General features: G+C 43.2%; 1 long non-coding RNA gene across 1 annotated transcript; it reads left to right on the top strand.

The window, feature by feature from the left end:
* Positions 1-17372: 17372 nt before the first annotated feature.
* Positions 17373-22600, top strand: LOC148684993 (uncharacterized). Its single transcript, XR_015950903.1, has 3 exons — positions 17373-17945; positions 19822-19903; positions 21832-22600. It is a non-coding gene; the product is annotated as an uncharacterized LOC148684993 (long non-coding RNA).
* The last annotated feature ends 2898 nt before the right edge of the window (positions 22601-25498 follow it).

Here is a 25498-nt window from a genome sequence, read left to right as displayed (position 1 = left end):
CATGGCATTTGAGACAGCAGACTAGTTTACCTGTAATAAAAAAGGCAAAGGACCCCTGGACAGTTAAGTCCAGTCAAAGGTGACTCTGGGGTGTGGCGCTCATCTTGCTTTCAGGCCGAGGGAGCCAGCGTTTGTCCACAGACAACTTTCTGGGTCATGTGGCCAGCAGGACTAAACTGCTTTCGGGTGCAACAGAACACCGTGACGGAAACCAGAGCGCATGGAAATGCCATTTACCTTCCTGCCGCAGTGGTACCTATTTATCTACTTGCACTGCTGTGCTTTCGAACTGCTAGGTTGGCAGGAGCTGGGACACAGCAATCGGAGCTCACCCCATTGCGAGGATTTGAACCGCTGACCTTCTGACCGGCAAGCCTAAGAAGCTCAGCGGTTTAGACCACAGCACCATGCATAGCTCTGTCCCCCACAGAGTGGCTGGTGGCTTAGGAAATGCAGTCAGAGGACTGCCACTGTTTTCATGATACACGTTTGTGTATAGCTTGACTGTGTTCGTAACTAAGGTTTGTTTTGTAGTTTTGTATACTGTTTTCTATCCAGCATCTACTGCCTGAGGCAGTAGCTTCAGTTTGCCTAATAATAGGGTTGGCTCTGGCTAACAACTAGGCAGATCTGTCAAGCAAAAGTGTCTCTTAATTTGAGAGGGGGGGCACCTTTACAATAAACCATTTTTTGCCCCTATGTAGGGTGCAAAAAGTCTAGCTATCTTAAAACGGACAAAACTCTAGATGCAAATGAACAAGTCACTCCATATTGCGTGAGTGTGCGGGGAATATATAGAAACTAAACCATAATTTATTTTAAATTGCCAGCATTTGCTTATAAACTGTTCCTGAATGGATGAGCCTACACACGGTTTGTCATTTCCCAAACACCACATAGGGAAACGCTGCTTCTTGTTAATTGCATCGACCTCGGACAGATTTAAGATGTCAGGTGATGCTAATACTTTTTATGGGGCTTGAACACTCCCAGCTTATTGTTGCCGGTCTGTCCATTGTAGCACAGGTAATGACAAAAGGAGAGACATCAGGAAGCAAATTCATTTAAAAAGTGCATTGGGGAAAGGACAAAGCACATTAGACGGCAATCAAACCTGGTTATGGGAAAGATTAAAGCCAGTCTTTCAGGGCTAAAATGCAATACAAAGTTTAGAGGAACCGCTTCTTTTTTAAAAAACAATAACAACAACAATGAAATAAACTTTTAAAATCAGACAATTCTATATCCTAGACAGGTGGAGCAATCCAAACTATAGGAAGGCGATGGCTTATTTCACCTGCCTTGCCCCACCTTCCAGCCCTAGGAGCCTCTCCTGGACCATGACTTTGAGGACAGCAGAAGCAGATGGATAGAGAGAAGAGTTCAGGGATAATTTTTTTAAAAAAATAATTTTATAAGCCAGCATGGTGTAGTGGTTTAGAGCAGTAGACTCGTAATCTGGTGAACAGGGTTCGTGTCTCCACTCCTCCACATGCAACTGCTGGGTTACCTTGGGCTAGTCACACTTCTCTGAAGTCTCTCAGCCTCACACACCTCGCAGAGTGTTTGTTGTGGGGGAGGAAGGGAAAGGAGAATGTTAGCCGCTTTGAGACTCCTTCAGGTAGTGATAAAGCGGGATATCAAATCCAAACTCCTCCTCCTCCTCCTCCTCCTGTTTCTCAATTTGATCCTTTTACATGGTTTTGTACGTTTTGTGGTATTTTATGCATTGTGACTTGCCGTTATTTTTATTGATTACAGTTTAGTAATTATTTATTGTAAGTGAAAACTGTCAAATTATTATTTGCTGACATTTAATTTTACTGTTTATTATTATATTCTAAAAGATTACTGAATATTGCTTTATTTGACCTAAGTTGTTCCTCTGAAAGTTATTGCAACTTTCTGGTATTGGATCCAATTTTCATTACGTGTGTGATCTTTGCTGTCTGCTTCGTTGTTTCCTCAGCTCGTAAAAAAAGAAACCCTGCCTTGTGTATAGTAATATAGAAAGGCGGTATGCAAAATAAAAGTGAAATGAAAAAGGAAATATCCATAACTCCTTTCAGGAGTGGGGCTACTGCTGGCTGAATTGGCCTAAACCTGGCAGGGGAAATCGAAGCCTTTAAAATAGCATTTGAGATTTTGCCATTGTAACTTCTCTTGGCTTGCTAGGCCATGTGGCTGAGCTGAAAGGAGTTTTGACTAGTGACAAGTCACCCCTGCCCTGTACTGCCCATTCTGCACCCCTGGAACCTATACCTTTGGGGGCTTACTCTCACCTGGGCTCCTTGGCTGAGCAGCAGCTGAGTAAGAAAGAAAGGCTTATATTGGTGCCTCTCCAGGTAAGTCAGGGTGACAAATTCTGCCTATTCCAAGCCCCTGCATCTTGGTGGATCTTGGGTTTGGATTAAAGGAACCCAAAGGTTGTCTAGCCTGCCTACCCAACACCAGGTTGGACCACCCTGCCATTTTCTCCTCCCACGCCAAGGATATGTGACTGATGGTTTGAGGGGCCCACTTTCCCCTGAACTCAGATGAAAGGAAAAGGCTCTTTAAATCCTTCCTTTGCAGTGTGATGAACAACAAGAAAGGTTCTGTCAGCTGCTCACTCCTGTGCATCGGCCTAGTAGACGCAAGGAAAGGTGTCTGAGTAATTGAGGTTCATAAAAGGACTCTGGCATGTCCCAGATTCCTCAAGAGAGTGATTCTGAGGCAGAGATCACCTCTGTCAACACAGCTCCATTATTCTATGATTCCTGGCACAGGCAATGCAGTCACCCCCCCCCCAATTATATTTTATTAAGTTTCAACATTTTAAACATATACAGTCAAAACACAAATTTGCCTATTCTCTTATTTATGTTGCCTTCTCATCCCCTTTTCCATGGAGTTGTTGTTTCTCCTATCTCTCTCTCTCTCTCTCTCTCTCTCTCTCTCTCTCTCTCTCTCTCTCTCTCTCTCTCTCTCTCTCTCTCTCATCAAATCATAGCCACAATATTACAATCTAATTACTTCTGTTGCTCATAGCTCAAATCCTGCTCGCGAGTTCATCATACTATATTTCTTTAAATAGTCAAAAAATACATCCATTCTTCCATATAACACTCATCATTAGGTTCTCTTAACTTTGCTCTTAATTTTACAAGTCCTGCACAGTCCATTATCTTATTTATCCATTCTTATTTTGTTGGAACTACTTCTTCCTTCCATTTCTGCACATATCAAACCCTAGCTGCTGCTGTTGTTACATACATAAACAATTGTAACATTTTTGGGGTCATTTCTACCTCTATAATCCCTAACAGAAACGTTTTGGGATTTTTAAATATATACAGTATACTCATTTTAAACATCTTTTTAAAATCTCATTATGTATCATTTCCCCAAATGCACCATGCAGTCATTTCCTTGATCTCACTGCCCTCTGAAAAGAAGATGAAGTGTGGCTGCTTGAGGGTGTGTAGGTCAACACCATTGATGAATGAGGTAGAGACAAAAAGTTATTGGATTTCCGGGAGACCAAGGCAAGACATGGGCTGGAGCCTCTTTAGCTCTGGATTCCTGTATTGGCTTGCAAATCCATGGGCTACTACAAGTACAAAGAAAAGGAGGCTTCCGCACGATACACGGCACCTCATTAAGAGTCTAACGTGTGAACCAGCTGTCGGTTATTCAGTATGCAGCAACAAAACTGTTGAGAATAATCCTCCATTTCCTCTTGATTTAAGCAGACAAATAGGTGATTCAGTAGAAAGCCGAGGAATGCAAAGATGCAGCCACAATGTGTCAATCAGCATTAGGAGAAATGTTCTAGCTTGTCAAGAATGATAAATCAGTAAATGTTCTAGCACTGCAAAGGTTGCTGAAGTCCGAACTGTTTAAAGATTATGCCAATCTGTTGTCTATGCTGCTCTTGAGGGTATTTGTGTGTGGAGAAAGTTCCTTCAGGTTCTTAGAAGCCTAGCTCCTAAGTCCTATTTTCGTGGTATTTACAGTGCTGGTTTTTCAGCAGTGCGATCTTCCTGAAATAAGTAGCTAAAGAAAATAATACGCTGGTCTTAAAAAAGAAAATGGTGGAAACTGGTCATTATTTATTGGGGAGGAGCCCAATAAACCCAAGGAAGAACCAAGAACAGGAATGAAAGATCAGTCTAGAAATCATGCCCTGTTATTATTATACTAAAGGAAGTTGATATATGATCAGCACCTATTGCAGAGATGGGGACATTGGGAAGACCAACATCTGTGGCCCTCCAGATGTTGCTGAACTACAACTCCCACCAGCCCCAGACAGCATGGCCAGTGATCAGAGATGATGGGAGTTGTGATCAAAGGTTCAAACACCAACCAGAGCTACCTGAGAACAATAATGGTTAATTATCAACCCATCAAGGCAACTCTTTTTGCTCTGAATTTAGTTTCAATGGAATCTACCAGTTAAACCCTTTCACCAAAACACATCGCCCTTCCCATTCCGGTGTGAATTAAACCAAATATACCTCACGTGAACAACAAATTATTGGGGTACAAATGAGGATGAGGCGCTCGGCGGGGAAAGAGCTGGCCCAAACAGTTCTCAATTCACAGAATATGCTGTATCAGGATGGGAAAGCGGTTCAGAATAAAACCATGGTTAGAGCATGGTGCTGAGAACGCCAAGGTTGCAGGTTCGATCCTCGTAAGGGAGGCAGCTGCATACTCCTGCATTGCTTGGGGTTCAACTAGATGAGCCACAGGGCCCCTTCTAACTTTATGATTCTATGAGAGGAGTATCTATGAAAACTTGAACGTGGTTATTGGGGGAAATCCTGCATTTTGAAATGCCCTGTTAGACGTCTGACAGTCTTGTGTGAATAGGCTGATGGAGAAAGTTCAGTCATTCATATTTTTCTTTTAAATAGACTTGTAAAGCTGTTATCTATGAAGCTTTTAAAGGCACAGGAAGAAAGCTTTAATTCTTGCAACGCTACATTTGACAGCCTGGTGTGTGACAACTTTGACAACTTTGTCAAAGTTGACAACTTTTTTTAACCCTCTAGGTAAACAGTTCTTCACTTACCACCTTGGGAGTTCTCCCCCCCCTCTAGGCCTCACAACATGCTAGAAAATCCAATTGCAACCCAAATTTTTCCATGTGCATGTCTATGTGGGAGTAAACTAAAAAAAAATATGACGCCTGCATACAGTCATACCGCAGGTTGCGAACATGATCCATGCGGGAGGCACGTTCGCAACCCGCAGCCTGAAGCGTAGCGAGATGCGCATGCACGTCACACGATTCGGCGCTTGTGCGCATGCACGTGATGTCATTTTGCGCTTCTGCAAAACCCGGTACTTCCGGGTTTGGCGCAGTCCGCAACCTGAAAACACACAAGCTGCAGCGTTCGTAACTTGAGGTATGACTGTACACTGCAGCTGGCATTGCCCCGCCTTAAAAATATGCTCTACAATGCATGGCCATTTATACTGGATGAACATTGGCTCTTATATGGCAGGGAACAGACTTCTAAATATCATCAACTCTTTCAATAAGGCTCCTTGAATTGCCACAAGTCCTTTCCTTAGCAATTGCGAGGCCCTTCAAATGAGATCCTGAGCCAGGGGCTAACTCCTTAGCTGTTGAAGAAAGGCAGAGATTTGTTGCAGTCAGTTGAGTGAGGCCACTTGTCTGAACTGGGGCCGAAACAAAATTAAGTGCACTTAACGCAGAGTCACCGCTCGTACTTTGGGAAGAGTACTCTGCTGCGAATAGCAAGCTTTGCACAATGTCGGCATAGCTGCCAAGTTCTCCCTTTTTTTCAGGGAAATTCCATTATGCTGAATAGGCTTCCTCACGAGAAAAGGGAAAACTTGGCAGCTATGAATGTCGGGTGATTGCATCTCGCAAACAGGAGCGCTCTCATTTTCCCAGTTGTTGTGAATCGTGTTAATTATGAATTAGGGCTCTTTCCTGGTCTCGGGTACTGAGTCCCTTGAAGACTTGGCTTGTGATGTTCCTTGCTGCTGGCCGTGACAGCTGAGTCGTTTCTGTGGCTAATTTGGAAACTGCCGGTTGCAAACAAAGGCTCCACTTGGGTCCCTTTATGGACTAAGTGTAACTAGCTGCCTATCAATTATAAACAGGCATTTCCTGAAGCGGAAAGCTCTCTGACTTCCACAGTGAGGAAGACAATTGATGAATTTTGCCTGCTCCCAGGAGAAGTGGGGATCTGGACTTGCTGCCTCTGCTCCAGTCAGCCTTCTCCCATTATTAGTTGTTGTCCTTGAGTTTTCTGAAAACTTACTGTCATTTTTCCTGCAGAGGTTTCTCTCTCTGCCTCTGCCTCTGCCTCTGCCTCTGCCTCTCTCTCTCTCTCTCTCCCTGCCCCTGGTTCTCCATTGTCTTCTCCAGATGTATCCCCAACCATTTCTTCTTGTTGTTTGGGAAACAGTCCAGATCTAATTTTTCTCAGGCATGCCAGGCTCTGGATAGAGCAGATCCTACAGTGATACTTCCACGGCGAACCATATATCTAGGGTGGTGTGTGTGTGTGGATTTCTCTCTCTCAAGGGCCACATTCCATCAGGGGTAACCTGTTAGGGGCCACATGTCTGTGCTGGGTAGGGGTGGAGCTGCTGTTAGGTAGGGCACCTCATTCTCTCTCTCTCTCTTTCTGCCACTTTCCACCCTTCCTCACCACCTCCTTTTCTCTCCAACCCCCAGAGATATTACCTGATCACTTTCAGAGGGCTTCTCTCCCTGTCCATTGGTCTATCAGTTTTGTCTCTGTTCTTCATTTTCCCCTTCCCTCTTTCTCTCCCTCCCCTACATGAGACTAGGCTGCAGAATCCCCACTCTTGATGTAGGATACCCCTAGCCCTGTAGTGATGATTCTCATGCTGTTGTAAGGTCTCCTGCATTTCAGAAACATCTCCTTTGTCACATGACAGGAGAGCTGTGTTGTTCACAAAGAGACAAGAGTGGTAGTTAGCAAAAAAAAAAAGTCTCCCAGGGAGCTCAAACTGCCATACAGAAGGTTCCCAGGTAGTCAGTCACCCAGGCCCTGGCTGGATCTACACTGTCCTGTTTAACATTAGTAGAACAATATTATATATATATATCGTTCTAAAACATCACAAGTGTAAGTGGTTTTTTTACCTTGTTGTTGTTGTTGTTGTTTTTTGTCAAAATGCTGTCGGTTGCTCTGCAGTGTCCTCTGATGTCTCATTTTAATAGCGCTTTATGAATGGTAAAGGCAGAATGTAATGTGTCCATCTACATTATAAAAAACATCCTTTAACCCTTCCTTTGCATAACAAACCCTGAGTGTAGATCTGTCCCCTGTCCAGACCTAGAGTTGCAGGAATGTTGCAGCGCCACATGCTTGCCCACTATAACTTGAGTCTTATTGCACGATACAGTGAAATTTGACTGGCTCAGTCAACACACATCTGGCTTGTAAATGAAATACTGAAGCACAGTAGTGCCGCTACCTAGTTACCAGGTTTTTGTTTCTAAACCTGTATTGTTTATGAAGGGTGCCCTCAGGAGGGACAATTTTGGTTGAAGCCTTTCCATCAGATGAAATGGAATGGAATCTCTCGCTCAGTTACATCTTTGCTCCCAGCCAATTCATGCTACACTCCAGTAAATACAAACATGCATGGGGGGAAATCCCCAAAAAGTTCAATGCAGGGGAAACAAGTTCTACCACTGTAGCTTCTGATTATTATTTTAATAATGTATATCCAGCTATTGAGGCTTGATTGGGGCTGCATGGCTGCAATATCTCTAGGAGGAGGTAATAACCTGAAGGGGGAAATGACTTTAAATTCTAATGATAATCACAGCACCAGGGAAAATATGTTTCAGCATAGCAATTGGTTGATCCATTTTCACTTTTATTGTATTCAGTTAAAATTCATGGACTGCTTTTCCTCAATGCCCCCTCCCAAGCAAACCAAAGCATTTTACAAAGCAAAGAGGAAGAAAGAAGAAGGCAAGGAGGATCAACATGATGGCGTAAAAACCCAATATAAAACCACTGTGCCCAGACATTCCACTGAAAACTATAGCCTAACCATTAGCAAGGGTTAAAAGCATAGTACAAGGGTATTCCGGATCTTCTGAACTACAGCTTCTGTCATCCCTGACCACTGGCCATCCTGCCTTAGACTGTTTTATTGGAAAGCTGCATTTACCCATCCTTACTTCCACAGAGCCTGGGATAAAAGATTAAAGGCAAAACCCTTCAAAATGGTGATTTGCAATTCAATGCCTCTCATGCAATCTAAGGGTAAACACTCATGTGTTAGTGAACAGAAAACAACCACAGTTAATTACTGACTCAGTTAGAGCTCAAAGACCCTCTTAATTTAACTTCTGTGGAATCTCCCTACGTTAAACCTTTTCACCAATACACAGCTATTCCCATTTCAGTATTAATTAGATCAATTGTACTTAACAGGAACTACATGTATTGCCCACTGTCTATGTGCACGGTTGTTGTGTATGTAAAAGAGAGAGCTGGGGTGTAGGGGGAAGAACCACACCTGGAATCCCACTAGCAAGAAAGAAGAAGAAGAAGAAGAAGAGTAGTTTGGATTTGATATCCCGCTTTATCACTACCCGAAGGAGTCTCAAAGCGGCTAACATTCTCCTTTCCCTTCCTCCCCCACAACAAACACTCTGTGAGGTGAGTGGGGCTGAGAGACTTCAGAGAAGTGTGACTAGCCCAAGGTCACCCAGCAGCTGCAATTATTGGGGGGGGGGCAGGGTGAAGGGGAAAAGTGGTGATATGATGGGAAAGGTTAACGTAAGAAGACACCGGCTGGATGAGGCAGAAAACCCAAAGTGCCCTCTCCTTCCACTGATCTTACAGCTGAGAGCAGTCGGAAGGGTTTCCCAGTATGCATTGCAGGCAGAATATGTGGTTCTACCGTAATTCAAACTACCCTTCTAACGATACCACTATCATAAAACCGAGGAGGGAAAAAGTCTACTTTCTATTCAGCTGCCATGGCACCAAGTGCTGCTTAGTACAGTAGTGACTCTCTTGAATGGAAGCTGTCTTGAAATGTACTGATGAGTCTGAAGAAGACCTGGGAAGAAAGTTAAGTGACAACAGCCTTTTATTTTATTTTAAAGAAAACTGTTCCTAGAAGTCTTCCAGTGTTCATATATTCACGGGGCTATCTCTCTCTTCCCCACAACATCATCATTAATACCCTCAAAGGGCGTTCTGTCTACTTGGACTGATAATGTGATTTGCAGCTATGCCGTCTCATTCTGATCTTCCCTGCCTTTTCTGCGATGACCTTCACAGGAGCGGTGCTTGTTATAGAGACTGCATTGCATATACGTTATCAGACAACAAACGTGACGAGTTCCTGGTGTCAGGGCTGGAGGGGGAGAGTCGGAAGCAATGCTAAATATAGCAACTTTCAACTTGCGTGGTTTTTAGGGTTTAAGATCTTATAATAAGACAGTTTGTCCAAGAAGCATGAGATGGAACAACGTGGCGCTCCTTGATCCATGGTTGCTTTTTTTTTTTAACTGCTTGATGCATGGGGTCCATTTGGCAGTCTCAAAACAGACGCTTTGGGGAGCATTTTGGGGAAGTGGAATATAAAGCAATTGAATGCACACTTAAGCCTAGCACAAAGGGTTAGGGGTGTTGTTGCTGTTGTTCTGCCAGAGTCCCATCTTCAAGGTAGCTTATCAATGCAACTATTGACCCACACAATGAGTTATGATAGTTGGCAGTGATGAAATTACTCCTGGGCATATGAGGTGCCTTCATTAGATGAGACCAGCCAGACTTTGTCCTAATCTGGATGGTGTTAATGAAGGGCTTTAGTTGAACATGGAAAGGGAAAGATCCTGCTAGGCAAATTCTAGTAAGTGTAAGACACACTTATCTCCCAAGCTGGATGAAATGGGTGCGGAAAGTCATTGTCTGGCAGATTAACTTCTTAATCAGGCTTTAGAAGCTGGTCCTAGCCAGAGCTTATCTTCACTCCCCCTTAAACTAAACCTTTAACTATATCCTCCGTCTTAAAAGAGAGTAACTTCAGTGCTTTTCATTTTGAAAGTGACCCTGGGGTTGAAATCTGGAGCCATCACCACAAATATTTTCCAATGGTCCTGTTTTACAGCAACATTCTTGTTGGAGGGAGATCATTTGCTCTCCCTGGCAGCCAGCTCTTCCGCCGCTTCCGTTCTCTCTTACAGTCTAACCTTTCCTTTTTCCATCATGTGTGTCGTTATATTCTTAATTACATTGGCTCCCCTTTCTCCGGTTCAGATGGCTAGCAGGAGATTGCAGGCTTTACTGTACTGCTACTTGGAGTTTTCAAAAAGCCATGGCATTATTCTGGGGAACTGTTTTATGGGGGGGGGAGTTTAGGAAACCACTTTTGTTGACAATAATCTTCACTCAGCTAGACCAGCTGTGCAGTGTGCATCATCCCCACTGCAATACTATCCAAGAGGCTTTGCTTCAGAGATGAGACTACAATGTGCTTTGCATTTTTTCCAGTCTCATCACGAAAGACAGTGCATGGGTTGGAAGATGTTTGAGATTCAGATTCTCCCCCCCCCCCACCACCTTCAAATATACAAGTTGCAAGGAGAATTGTCCTAAATAAAAAAGCTTCACCAAGACATTGCAGTGCTCAAGGGGAGAAATTGTGTTAATATCTTACATCTTCCCTCTTGAAAGGATGCATATGTCTCTGTGTGCATTGATTTGGACTTGAATCCTGAAATACAGTGGTACCTCGGTTTATGAACACCTCGGTTTACGAATTTTTGGTTTACAAACGCCGCAGACCCATCTGGAACGGATTAATTCCCTTTTCATTACTTTCAATGGGAAAGTTCGCTTCAGTTTATGAACGCTTCAGTTTATGAACAGACTTCCAGAACCAATTACACCCATGCTTCGGGTTAAGTACGCTTCAGGTTGAATACTCCGCGGATCCGTCTGGAACGGATTAATCCACTTTCCATTACTTTCAATGGGAAAGTTCGCTTCAGTTTATGAACGCTTCAGTTTATGAACAGACTTCTGGAACCAATTGTGTTCATAAACTGAGGTACCACTGTATAGTTTTTAGCATATTGCCAAACAGAATGCTAAATGGGGAAATTAAAGCCAAACCCCCCTTTAACTAAACTGGTTATTGAATCGCTGGTCCATAATAAATTTCTCAGTCTTTAAGGTGCTGTTAGACTCTTACCCCTCCCTGCTCCTCTTGTATGGATGTCAATCATTCCTGATGTATCTCTTTGCCATTGAATAAATAGCAATGTGTGATAATGATTGTGTGTCACTAGTTCTTCTCGAGAAACCAAGGAATTTTGGTTTGTGTGGCAGAACAGAAAGTTCACAGGCAATATGCATTTTAAGTTCCCATTCCACATTCCTCCAGGTTACTCTGCTGCTCTTTTTTTGTCCCCCTCTGGAAATGTTCATCTTACACATGCTTGAAGGTTTCTTCTGATTTACCAGGCACTCAGCTATTGATCCTTTTTCTTCTGCAGCAGATTCTTCATATTGATCTTTTCAGGGACAAAGTTCATTAAGGGTGTGGACGTTTCAGAGCTCTTCTGTAAAATAGTTTCATTCCCCCGCCTCACTTCTAGTGCTGTTATCTCACGAAGAAAGTGATTTTTCCCCTCTCTCTCGAATTTAGTGATAGGTAAGAAAGGACAAATCTTGTTCTTTCCACTGAAAAAGTATATTTTCTATGGGATTGATCCTTAACTGGGGAATAGTTCTCTGGGTGCATTAAAAAAAAAAGTCTACTGTGCATATATTGGAGCATGTCCTCTGCAAAGAGAGAGGGCAAATTAAATCCAGGATTTTGTTCTGCCATGTGACTAGTTAAGGTATTCATATTGCAGTTGTTCTCTTCTGCTAAACTTCTTGTCTGCTGCTATGCAGCATCCAACTGATGTTCAAGTTTAGGAAAGAAAATGTATTAAACACTAATTTAGATTGTGAAACACTGAGAGCCACGTAGCTTGATTGCATGTGAAGAGATGTGGTCAGTTGCGCTTAGTTCACTTATATAACATGTAGATATCGGTGGTGGAAGCCAAAAAGCAGTTGAACCAAGAGCTACACGCATAGAAGCAAGCCACACAAGTGGGAAGATCTGAAATGCATGGACGATGAGAATTCATCTACTCTGAAATGTGTTTTCCTTAGTCACCTGATGGGGAAACCTATGCATGTAGCATTGGGTTTTGTGCTTCAGGTCTACTACGTGTTTGGCAAACCTAATTTTTTAATCACTACTACCTCCTGCCACAACAACTCAATGGCATAGCCACCTTTGTCTTCCCAAGCGACTCTGGAGTGAAGAAACTTGAACATCTGAAACAAGTGAGGATCGAATGGATGATAGACAGATGGGTAGATCTTCAAGCCTTTGCTGCTGACCAGGTATGATACCTGGTTTAGGACTTGGTCAATCTGACTTTTCAGCCTAGTTGGCCTTAGCCTTTGAGCAACCATTACAAAAGAAAGGAGGAGCACTTTGCTGGCATCTGGGTCAGTGGATTCCCCCCCTGCGTTTTCCATTGTCAAGGCTGCTTGCCTTGAGTTGCTGTTCCTAGTCTCATCTACCTGTTCTTGTCTTTGGTCTCCCCCTTCCTTGACCCTATTGGAGCAAAACCCCATCAAAGCATACTTCCCTGGCACTGAGACTATGGCACTGCTCGAGATCTGCCAGGACACTGAAATGTGCCAGCTCTTGACATCAGAACTGTCCCCTTCACTGGAAAACTGCAAAGTACAAGGATTTGTTGGGGGTTGGGATCTGGCCACCAGCGTTTCACACAACAAAGAAGGGGTTGGGATCTGGCCACCAGCGTTTCAACACAACAAAGAAGTATGTATACTGGATTCTGACCAAACTAAGCCCCCTAGAGCAAAATATACATCAGGAGCCCTAGTTTCATCTGAATTGAGTACTGTGATACCTCGGGTTAAGTACTTAAATGGTTCCGGGGTGCCATTTGCACCCCAAAAAGTACTTAATATGAGCGGTGATAGCGCACGTACGCGAAGTGCCGATAGAGTGCTTCTGTGCATGCATGGAGCACACAGATCACTTCTACACATGTGCACGTGGAGGAACCCGGAAGTAAACACTTTCGGGTCCGTGGAGTACTTAAACTTAAAGTACTCAAACTGAAGTGTACTTAACCTGAGGTATGACTGTATATGACTGTATACACTTTACAGTGTCAATGCTAAATATATTACTTCTGGTAAATGAACCACCATAGCTGCTAGAGGGCTGTGAAAATTTGAGTCACAGGCTTCTTAGACTCGTCTACCTAAGTATCTGAAACCAAAGGGGCACATTGGTTGCCTGATGTGGATTCTCCACCCCCCCCCCAGCTCTCCCACTCCACTACTATGGATTCCAAATCCAAAGTTACTCAAAGGCCATAAGATCAGGCCAGTAAGGGAGTGTTAAGTGGAGTCACCACAGAATTACTTCATAGTTTGTTCAGGAATGTTGAGGAAAGTTGATTTTGCCTCCAAGAAAATCAAACCATGGGCATAGCTAGGATTTTTGTTAGGGCGGCAGGCCTTATGTTAGGGGGGACAGAACCTCAGTTAGCTATGTATTTTATTGATTTTTATTGATTTAGCAGGGACAGTTGCCCCCCCCCTGGCTACGCTCATGCCAAACCTCTGCAGACTCATGTAGGTCGGGATGATAAAGTTTTGCACTTTGGGTTTTTAATCTCTTGTTCCCCTTTTCTTTTTCTTTTGTGGTTTGAGGGATGAAAACACAGCTTTGTGTTGCCACGTTTATATTTTAAAGTTTCTGTAAATTAATATTGTTGATTCCCAGCCCCCTCCTCCTTTTGGGTTGTAGACTATGATATTTGGCTCCCAGCAGAAGAAACCGAAACAGTCATTACAAGGGAGGCAAAGGTGGTCAGTTGAAATAGAGCCAATCCGAAAGGGGAATCCCCTACATTCCCCCCCCCCGCTGATTAATGCCACATTCTAGTGAGTTAGGTGATAGCTCTGACCCCTATAAAACTTCCTGGCTCTCACTATTTAGAGGCACTTCTGTCTGCAGTCTGCCTCACTCAGTTCTTGCCCTTAGGTGGAGAGGAGGCTGGACCTGACAATAGTTTGCTGCCAGCAAACAACTGATGAAACAGTTGTCTGAGAGCCTAGCAGGTGGGGCTTGCTATCAACGACAGAATGCAGTTCACAGGGACTTGCTTAAAATGCTATTTTTCTGCTGGCCAGAGGAGAGATTGTTAAAAGGAAGCGATCATCTCTTTGTTGCCATACTTCTCTCTATTTGGCTTCTTTTGAAATCCAAGAAGCTATCAGCACAGGTGATGATAGCATCTCTGAAATATTAGCTGTGAACATAATATTTAGTACACTGGGGATTTTCATGTGTCACAACAAAGTCTGCTGTCCCTTTTGTGTAGTCGAAAGAGGAGGAAAGACAGTCTCCTAGGGAGATAATTGAAGCTGATTCTTTTTTTAAATGCTGTTCAGTAGTCAATACAAGGAGAAAATTATATGCAACAAACAAAAGAAGAAACACTGCTTTCAAGTTTGAAGTACAGTTTACACTCTTGATTTAAGTGTCAGTTAGGGGAATATTTCAGCATCCGTTACCATGGCAAAGGGTGCCTTTTGCTGCAAAGTGATGGACCTCGAAACCATTTTGTGAAATTAAGAAATTAATGTTGCTAGAATGGAGAATGGGTGACGCAGAAGCAAAATGGAAAAAGGAGAAAGCAGAAAGTGGCTTATTCATGGGGTGAAGTGTTTGTGGGGGGGAGTGCCAACAATTTTGCAACAAAAGACACTTAGGTATTTCAATAACCATGGAAAGAATCAACTCCTGGTTTAGCAGGGCCAGATAATTTTCATCTACATGTGACTCTACTGAATCCAGTGCAGAGTGCCCATAGCTTAATGCTGCATGCAGAAGATCTCAAGTTAATATTAGAGTTTTCCAGGTACTTGGACTAGAAAGGAGCATCTTCCTAAGATTCTGGCTGGCAAGAACCCTACGGAAGTGACTCAGCTAGGTATATAAATCCACGTATATAAATTGAGGACATTGGTCCTCAACAGTTTCATAAAGTGCCTGTTCTGAATGACCAAAGCTTGGAAGATTATTCAAAGAAGTCACAGGTAAGAACATTTGGTTCCAAATGAATAGAAGACAAACTTTACCCACCTGATCACAGGAACTCCTCCTTTAGGCTCACAGCAGCTTTTGAGATCCCCCCCCCCACCAAACACTGTTGAGATCTTTTCAGGCTTACAGGCTCACCCTGTTGGCTTCAGCTGCTATCCACAGTATACTGCAATGTTGTTTTGAAGTGTTTTATGCAATTTTATTGCCATCCTAGGCTCCCCATGGGAAGGAAAGGCGGGAGATAAATGTGAAAATGAACATCTGCACAAGCATTTGGGTTTGAACAATCCCCTCTCTCCTCCCACTGTGTGCTGTTCTAGTTGTGTGTGTCTCTAGAGCCAATTTGGTGTGTGGAGCATGGAGCAAGAGAGGGGGGAAAAGCCCCACTGTGTGGGCAAAATGTTTTGCACAGGGCTTCTGCTGTTGGAGCTTGTTAGGTGGGCCCCACACTGTGTGGTTAAGAGCAGTAGACTTGTAATCTGGTGAACCGGGTTTGCATCTCCTCTCCTCCACATGCAGCTGCTGGGTGACCTTGGGCTTGTTGTGGTGGAGGAAGGGAAAGTAGAATGTTAGCCACTTTGAGACTCCTTCGGGTAGTGATAAAGCGGGATATCAAATCCAAAATCTTCTTCCTCTTCCTCCTCCTCCTCCTCCTCCTCCTCCTCCTCCTCTTCTTCTTCTTCTTCTTCTTCTTCTTCTTCTTCTTCTTCTTCTTCTTCTTCTTCTTCTTCTTCTTCTGTTTACTCCATTTGTGAGGATGCTAAAAGGCAGATTTGCACTGGAGGACGGACTAAACCACTTCAGATTGAATTAAGGTTTACCCATCTTGTTGATGGCTTCCACTTCAGTCAGTTTCCATCACTTTCCATCACCAGCCTGACGTAGTACCCTCCTTCCAGGACTGTACCACATGGTTCTTCTGCATGTTTTGACTGGACTTCAAAGTGGCAGAGTTCAGGAAGATTACACAGCCCAGCATGCAGATGCTATTATAGGTGTATTTGGAGAAAGTCTGATGATGACCTGTTTTAAAGGGTTGATGAGATGGAGCACATAATATCTGGGAAGTTAGAAGTTTTTATTTAGGACACATTGTAGTCATTGTTTGCAACAAAGCACAATCACATTATTTATTAGCTCAAGAGTGCACAGTGCTATTAGAAAACAATCTAGCAAGGCCATACAAAATTAGCACATTAATTTTGCATTATGTGGGGAGAGAGAGAAAAGAAATTGAATTGTACATTTTTTGCATTGAAACCTCCCTTCAGTGGTGCAATACAGCTTGAGATTCCACACAAACACGCACACACACCTTAATACCTTATAACACCCTAATTCTCTGTTACATTATTGCAAAAATAAAAATAAAAATTGTTAAGCCACTTACATTGCTTACTGTGATCTGGTTATCTCACAGAGCAGATAATTTAGCTACTGTTGAGATCATCCCTCCCATTAGCTCCAATGAGCTTTTATGAAACTGTTACTATTCATCAGATCTATGACTCTGGACTTTATTGATGGATGAATATTTGCCAATTTTGCAGGGGACCCTGTGATGCTCTGTACTGCTATTAGCACAACTGACAGCTGACATTACTTGTGCTACTGCGATCCACTATAACAGGGGTATCCCGTTCAGTGGCCTCTAGATGTTGCAGAATACAGCTGACATCACTGGCCCTGCTGCCGAGGACTGGTGAGAGTTGCAGTCCACAACATCTGGAGGCAACATATTGTATACCCCTGCACCAAACCTACATGAACCAGATCTTCAACCCCTCTAAATATTATTAGTTAGTGTGGTTAGTAGCTGCACAGGTCATATTTCTTGGCTTTTGTTTCTGGAAATGGTGGAGACTGGCAATGTGCAACACTACAAATATTATTGGTCGAAACCAGGCAGAGTGTCTGACTTTTGATTATCTGTTCACTCCTCGAAATGTCATCCAATGTAATTTGTCTCTCCCTGCTAAAAGCAGCCTTTAAAACAACAAGAACAAAACAGAGCCTTTTATTATGAGCCTTTTGTCATTCACATGTGAGTATCTTTGGAGGCTCTGTAAGGATGGAAATCTTGAATTCTGGTTCTGCATCCAAGTATACAAACCAAGTATACCGGCTTAATTGAAACCAGTTATGGGCATCTGGCAAGTGTATGTATATTCAATTCATTTGCTTCTCCCAATGCATATAAAGCCACAGAGGAGTTAATTTGTCACAGAATTTGGGTCCTGCTGGAAATCTGTAGTGGCATAAAAATACAACAAGGATCCAGAATTATCTTCAGGTGATCAGTACCACGGACAGCTCCCGATGGTGGCTGGCTACAAAGACAAGGGGCAATGCAAAGCAAACTGGTAAGTGGAGAGCCTCCCCCCAACCTGGTGCCATTTAGTTTTGGACTACAACTCCCATTTGCCCCAGCCAGCAAAGCAGCTGATAGGTCATTGGAGATCAATGCCTTGCTGAATGGGGTTTGCTGCCTCCCTGCAGGTAGCAATTGAAAGCAGGTTCTTAGTGATGTGTTATTTTAGCGCACTGGCCCTCATTCTTTTTCCCTTTAAGTGACAGAGAGCTCAGATACCTCCTGATGTTTCCTGAACTGTGTGAAGCCAATGGAAACAATGGATATGCAATGATTGAAAGCTGTGCCTTTTCGCCCACTCATAAAATGCACAGACTGACCTGAAACGAAAGGAAAGTGGAGCGAAATAAGGCACAGCAGGGTGGGGGCAAGACCTCAAGAGCAGGTGAGTGCATGAATAACAGCAGGGCTTAATAGAGGGGGAATGAATGGCAGAGGGCATGGCATTTTGGGTGTGACTGGGTAGACAGGATTAAGCTCTTGAGGTGCATGTTTCCCCCTCCACTGGTCTAAACAAATTTTGATTATATTGATATAGATTTGTGTGTGTGGGGGGGGGGGACATCCCCTAAATCCTAGGAATTGGTAGGATTTTGCTTAATTGGGACATGGAAGAAAATACAAGCTACAGAGCTGGGACAGACAAAGAATCCTTGGGCTGACTTAGGCAAACCAGCCGGACTGGCCTAGTGAAGAGCAAACTTGTTAACATGAGAAAGCATGTTAACATCCCTGCACTGCTGTTTGTCTGGCACATCAGAGCTGCCCTCTTCTTCCCCTGCAAATCCGCTGGATCAAGACCTCCTCTGACATCACTGGCAGCCCTTTCCATCTGCCCTGGTCTTTGCTCGACCTAGTTCTATTTTTGATTACTGCTAGTCTTTAGGGGGGAAAGAAGTCATTTGCCTTTATAGTTCATGACAGGAGTCGCAAAGCTAAACAAGCACATCCATACATTCCCTACATTTGCAGCTGTTGGTTTGCACGGTAAAGATGGAGGGTTATTCTTAAGACAAAATTGTTCTGTATATGCCGAGTGAAGATTAGCCAAGTCAAGGAATATAAAAGGCAATTAGGCAAACATCCAGGCTTAAAAACCCTAGACCACTGGGATCTTGAAAGTGATGCTACTATTGAGAGCTAGTGTAGTGCAGAGGTTGGAGTGTGGGACTTAGACTGGAGAGAACCATGCCCAAATTCCAGTTCAGACCTGTTTACTGGATGACCCTGTGTCACTCAATCTCACTCAGCCTACCTCACAGGATCATACAAGGCAGAGGAGGGCACTGTGTATGTTGCTCTAAGTTCCTTGGAGGAAAGGCAGGATAAAGACCTAGCAAGTCTGTTCCCCTGTGTTGTAATATTCTTGGATGAATGAATTTGGCAAATGAGTCATTGGGCAAATGAGTCTTCTTGGCATGTCCTCTAATATTTTGACTGCAGACCCATCTATGCATATTCGATGTTTGTGATCACCGCGGATCTAAAGGGGGCCACTGTGATTAGGCAGATCATGGCACCAGTCTGTACTGCTGGCTTCACCATGGGATTCCAGCTTGACCACATGCCTGCTGGCAACCATGCATCTGCTGGAGGTGGCCACTTTCAGGTCAAGAAACATCTGTGCTGGCCTGGTGCTTAAGGCTGCACCTGTCGATTCCAGCTAGGTTCCACAGCCCTGCATTTACTTGGAAAAGGGTCTACTGCAGTACATCTGCAAGCTGTTATCTATAATGGCCATTATATCTTTCTTTCACACAAACATCCTGGTGGCCCTGCCTTGCCAGAGGAAGCAATCTCTGCAATATTTCAATGGATGCCCAATGCTCTATTCTCTTCCGAGATCCATGCTCTTATTGCACCATTGCAAACTGGGAGTAACTGCAGAAGGCAGTCAAGCTAACAGGACTTTTAAGAGTGAGAGAGTTGACCCCCCGGAGGAAATAAAAAATGTCAGTGGAGGCAGGAGGGGGAAGGCCAGAGGACACATTCAGCATTTGATGTACAGGGTGTTGCTCATTCCCTGTGGGAAAAATATTTTATTCATCATTCAATATGCAAACTTTTACTGACACTTGAGAGTTAGAGGGGTAAACGAGCGGTTGAGATTTTATGGCTTGTCCAGGGCTGAATATGGAATGTTGTGGAGGGCAATTGCAACCCCCCCCACCAGTGTATGTGTGTGTGTGCGTGTGCGTGTGATAATTTTTATTACAGATCTTCTAGGGTTACAAAAATATGTGCATTTTCTCTCTTTTCAGGTTGTAGTCTTTTCTACAAATCAGTTACCTTCAATGTGAGACACTGATGTTGTATACATTATAAAGTATGGGGAGAAGAGAGGTGAGGAGAGGTAGTAAACCCACAACCTTTTACTTGGTGAATGTGTGAGGTTTTTGTTTCAGCGTCACTCGGGTAGGTTCTCTTTCTATTTTTTCATTTATCATATTTCCTTGGTAGTGAGAGAGGTTGGCAGGGACCAGGCCCCACCCCCTGGCAGTGTTCTGTTTATTGTAGACCGTAATAATAAAAGGGCTTCTCTAACCCAAACCTCTTGTTTAAAATATGGTTCCCCCCCCCAAAAAAAACCTGTCTGTTAGAGTCACATAATGGTGGTTGTACCCAGTTCTCTAGAATCATAGAATCATAGAGTTGGAAGAGACCACAAGGGCCATCCAGTCCAACTCCCTGCCAAGCAGGAAACACCATCAAAGCATTCCTGACAGAATAAACCAAGGACATGTGCCAGTTCTGTCTAGAAAGACAAAATAAACCAGGGACATGCACCAGTTCTCTGTGTAGCTCAAATTATGGGGGAATACCAGGGAAGGTGGTCACAGTTTCAAGTTGGGTTGAGTTGTTTTGAAGGCAGCTCAAGATGGAAGTGACTCAGGGGCTCGCTAAGCTAGAGAGAAAGCTGAATGAGTCACGGTTTGTACCGGGCATTTATGAAGCATCAAAACAAATGTTTCCCAAAAACTGGGGCAGGGCAGAGCATCTGCTTTGCATGCAGGGGATTGCAGCTTCAATCTCAGACATTTCCAGGTAGGGCTATGAGTGTCCTCTCCCTGAGACCCTGGGCAGACTCTGCCAGTCAGTGTAAGCAAGTACTGAGCAAGACGGACCGATGATCTACCTCAGCATGAGGCAACTTCTGTTCCTATCTTGACTTTGCACTCTTCGGAGTGAGCTTTTCGGGGCTATTTACTTTCTTTCAGCTCAGCGTAGGTATACTATAAGGAACAACTGGCCCATCCCAGAAAGTATATGACCGAGCAAACTGCAAAAGACACTTTCCCTCTATTCTTGCAAGGGGGAAAATAGGAATCATCAATCGTTATTTGTATCATCCTGGTAATCATAGGAGTGACTGTTCAAATGTATCTCTTTTTACTGATCTTTTCTTCTTACCCCATTTGATTTCTCCCCTTCTTTCTTCAAACCTCATCAGAAGATAATGTCTGATGCTAGGCAAGATGCAGTTAGGGACTGCAAATTGCAGTTATTTTGCCTTGCTGCTTTCCCCATTTAATGGTGCCATATTCCCCTTCAAATACACTGATGAAGCACAGAGAGGCACAGTGAACGGTGCGAGCTGGATCTGTTGTTCGGATAATTTGCCTTTTTCCTCTTGGCAGACAAACAGTTTCATCAGAGGCTGTGGATAATGTTCCATGATTCTGCTCTCAACAGATATGTTTCCTGAGTGCTAGTTAACATCATTCCTATTATGACCCTTCACTTGGTTTCAAAGATTACTTTCTGGGGGAAAAAATATGTCTAGGTTGCCGCAATCCATATTTATAGCCTGGAGCCACTGAGTAAAAAAGCTCTGTGCTGTAGGAAGGAAAAAAGACCCAGGATTAAAAGCTGCAGGGCAACACAGTGCTTGAATCCAGGTAGCTGGTGCTAATAAAAGCCAGCAGGCAAACTCCTCAGGGTTCAACTTTACAAATGGGACATTTATTTTGGAAAATAAAGGGTTACACCAAGAAATTGAGCATGCACAAAGGTGGTGGAGTTGTGCCAACCGTGCAGACGATGCAGGAAATTGAAATGGACTTTTGAATCAATCTTGGTTTGAACTGTAAAAATATTGACAATCATTAGAGCAAAGCCCAGGGCTCACAATACAACTGAGAATTATGAACCCCATAGATTTGATGTACAAACCAACTCATTCTGAATATCACTGGGAAAACCACACATTTAATATAACACACAGCTTGACCTTCAATGTCACATGTCTCTTGCCCTTTTCTCTCCGATAGGCTTATCAATTGACCACTTTTCAGTTCCCCTCGTAAGTCTTTCGACCATCTGCGGGCATAAAATATGACTGCTGTTGGCTGGCAGTGTCAGAAGTACTTCAGCATGTTGTGAGAGAAGGACAAGATGAAGAGCTCTGAGGAAGCCGCTTTGGTAACAAATCACCAATTTAGCCTCCCTAATATATCATGAAAAACAGCTGCAACAGGTTTCAACTTTATTTATGTCGCAGGCTTGCTTACTAAGTGCCGCAGTTCCAAGGAGAACATATTCATTATAACAATGGTGTGTGCGTATATTTAAAACTGGCAAAGAACTGGAAAGAACTTTAAAGGAAACTATATACCCACAAAAGAGGATTGGTTATATAAACTATCTGAATTCATAGAATTGGCGAAAATAACTGCAGCAGTAAGGTATCAAACAAACCAGAAATTAAGGTCACAATGGATATGGTTTGAAGACAGCATTCTATGGACAGCATTTTGAAGACAGCATTCTAAAGACAGCATGTTGATATGTTTAGACTAAGCTTGTAAAGTTGACCTAGAAAAAAATAACAGTTTAACAAGAGAAGTAAGGTAGAGATATATGAATTGCAATGCAAACAAGAATTTTAAGGAATAAAAGATGATGAGCACTGGTGGAGGGAAGTCACGAGGGTGTTGTATTTTATGTATTTATTTTTTCTGCCTTTACCTTTCTTTCGTATGGTGTTTGGAAGTGTATGTGCATTATGTGTTTTTATGTCTGTAATTGTACGTGCATTATTGTTTTGTATGTATGTCTAAATAAATAAAATATTTTTAAAAAATAAAATAAAACTGCTTGAGTTTCGAATCTGCTTTCCTTTTTCCTTTGGATGGTTTTGTCATCTCTCCAGAAATTTTCTTTTTTCTTTTTACTAATATCTAACCCACTCACAGTAAAAGCCAAATAAAATAAAAGGCATTCTGATTATGAACAGTCTGGCACACATTATCCGCCCCACGATGGCACATTTTTGTATTGACTCATCAGGGATTGGGTTTTTTGTTTTGTTTTGCATCAGAGCTACATTTTCTCATTCGACATTGGCCGGATACTCCATCACGTTACTAAAGCAGCTATTTGTTATGCGAGGCCTGCTCCTGCAGTGTGACTGACTGATAACTGCAGCTCTTTGAAACCGAACACTACATGATTAGACAAGGTGCCAGAGTCTCTATTATGCGGCAAAAGACTTTCTTGCCCTTAGCTACCTTTTAAAGAGGTTTGACATGTCTTAATCCCCACTTGATGGGGCTAAGCGTGGGCCCCATGTTTGTTGGTTTTTCGGTGTGAGAAGTTGCCTGAAATTACATCATGGATGTCATTTCCCAAGTGGGTTTGTTTCTCGCTGTGAAGGACTGCCCCACTGCACCCTGTGTTCCCCACCTGCTTTGAGGCAGGATCAGGCCACCAGTCAACAGCGCTTGCTGGCAGACAAGACAGGTTGGATCAACATAGGATAGCCCATAAGGCTGGACCCTGATTGGTGTGTATTCAACTCCTGAGTGACCAAGATGATGAAGGGTCTGGAAACCAAGCCTTATGAGGAACAGTTGAGAGAGTTGGGTTTGGTCTTCAAATCTCCTAAGGGCTGTCACTGTTGGATCAATCCATCAACCTCTGATGGATGGTTTAGAAGGATTGGGTCCAGAATCACTTTCGCTGTGAGTGTGTGCCAATATCCATACTCAGCAGAGTTGCATCTCAACACAGCTCCTTCCTTGGAAGCCTCTTTGGGGTTGAAGGCAATAACATTCATGGATGCCATAAAGATTCAGTCAAGTGTAGAGGTTTACTTGAGAGGCATAAAAACATGTTGGTAGCAAATATATACAGACATTCACCACTGCCGTGGTCAAGGCATGCTCAGAGTGCAACAAGAGTCCAAGACTCTCTCTGCTTCTCTCACTGCAAGATACAAGTGAGAAACTCACAACAAGTTACACAGAACCATTATCAGTACTTCCTGTCACACTGTGCATGTCCAAAGAACAGTTCCCACAGAAAACGTCCTTGCATAGACCAAACAATCTCAACCTTCTGCTGCTTCCTGAAACTTCTTTGTTTCTGGAACAAAGGATTCTCTCACACACAGAGAGAATATCCAACAGTCACATGGAATATGGAGCACAGCACTGGATTTGCGTTGGTGTGGGCAATTCTGCCATACAGGGAGCTGAGCTAAAGGGGTGCCTAATTGAGAAGATCCATAATTGAGAAGATCCATTTGGAGGCACCACATTTTGGCCTTGCACAGGGCACCATATTGTGGAAGACTACCAAAGTCTGCCCCGATGGAGCAAGCGTTTTTCCTGCTGCTCCAGAGGGCAGGGCTTGAACCAATGGATTAAAATTACTACAAGAAAGGAGATTCCAACTAAACACTAGGAAGAACTTTCAGATGGGAAAGGTAATAGCTGCTTGACAGCCAAACAGATTACCTCAGGAGCAGGTGGACTCTCCCCAATGGGAAGTTTTAAAGCAGAGTTTGGATGGCCACCTGTCAGGGATTTTAAAGCTGTGATTTCTGCACTGCATGAGGTTGGTGCTTGGGGTCCCCCTCAAACCCTACAATTCTAGGATTCTTCAAATCGGTTTTATTTGCTCCCATGTTTTTATACTGTTTTATTGTGTATTCGTTTCAATGGATATTGTTTTTTTGTAACTAAAGAACCGAGGCTGGGTAAAGTGGTACTGTGGAGAATACATCTCTCTTGAGGGCCAACATTAGTGTAAACGCTGGCAGTCTTCAAGCCTACGGCGTTGGTTAATGGACTTTAGCTACACAATGGTGCTCTTTCTGTCTTCTAATTAAAGTCTATAAAATAATTACCCTAGAAATTAGGACAGTTTTAATCTTTGATATGTATAATGAGGTTTAAAGGCCATCATTGTGGCTGGCATTGTTTGCACCAATTGCGTCCTATTGTTCCCTGAAAACCGAGTATTGTGCGTGCCAGTTTTGAAGGAGTCTCATAATTTATTAACTTGCTTTTTAATAATGAACTTTGAACAGCTTCCCATTCAGTCCAGCACAATAATGCTAGAGCAATTTACGAGGCAGGATACTAATACGGTGTGCCTGCCATGGTCTTATCTTGTGTGTACCACTTTGAAGCAAAGTAGCTCTGGTGTGAAAAAAACATATATAATTCATGTATTCTCCATCTCCCTTTCCTTCTCTTCTCTCTCTCTCTCTGCAATTTATGGGCTGGATCTTTGTTATCTAAGGTTTCTAAAGGCAGTGGTTTTTGTTTCTTTAAGGACGAGAGCAGTAATTTTAGGACTGCAGTATGGGGGAAGAGGTGATTTAACCTTGCCCACCCATGATCCCAACGAATATTGCTCCCTGCATTGCAATTAATGGTAAGGGGAAATCTCCCATTGCTACCAATGGAGCGCAGTGTTCAAATTTATGCAGATACCTTGCCATAATTTAAAACACAAGTAGTGGTGCTGCACAACATACTGATTATGCATTTTTTATGTTCATAGAATTATAGAATTGTAGAGTTGGAAGGGACCACGAGGATCTAGTCCATGCAGGAATTTTTTGCAATGCAGGAATATTTGGCCCAGCATGGGACTTGAACCCATCACCCTGAGATTAAGAGTCTCAGGCTCTACCAACTGAGCTAT

This window comes from Zootoca vivipara, chromosome 7, assembly GCF_965207765.1.
Source record: "Zootoca vivipara chromosome 7, rZooViv2.hap1.1, whole genome shotgun sequence".
Taxonomy (NCBI): domain Eukaryota; kingdom Metazoa; phylum Chordata; class Lepidosauria; order Squamata; family Lacertidae; genus Zootoca; species Zootoca vivipara.
This window is presented reverse-complemented; position numbering and strand designations above follow the sequence as displayed.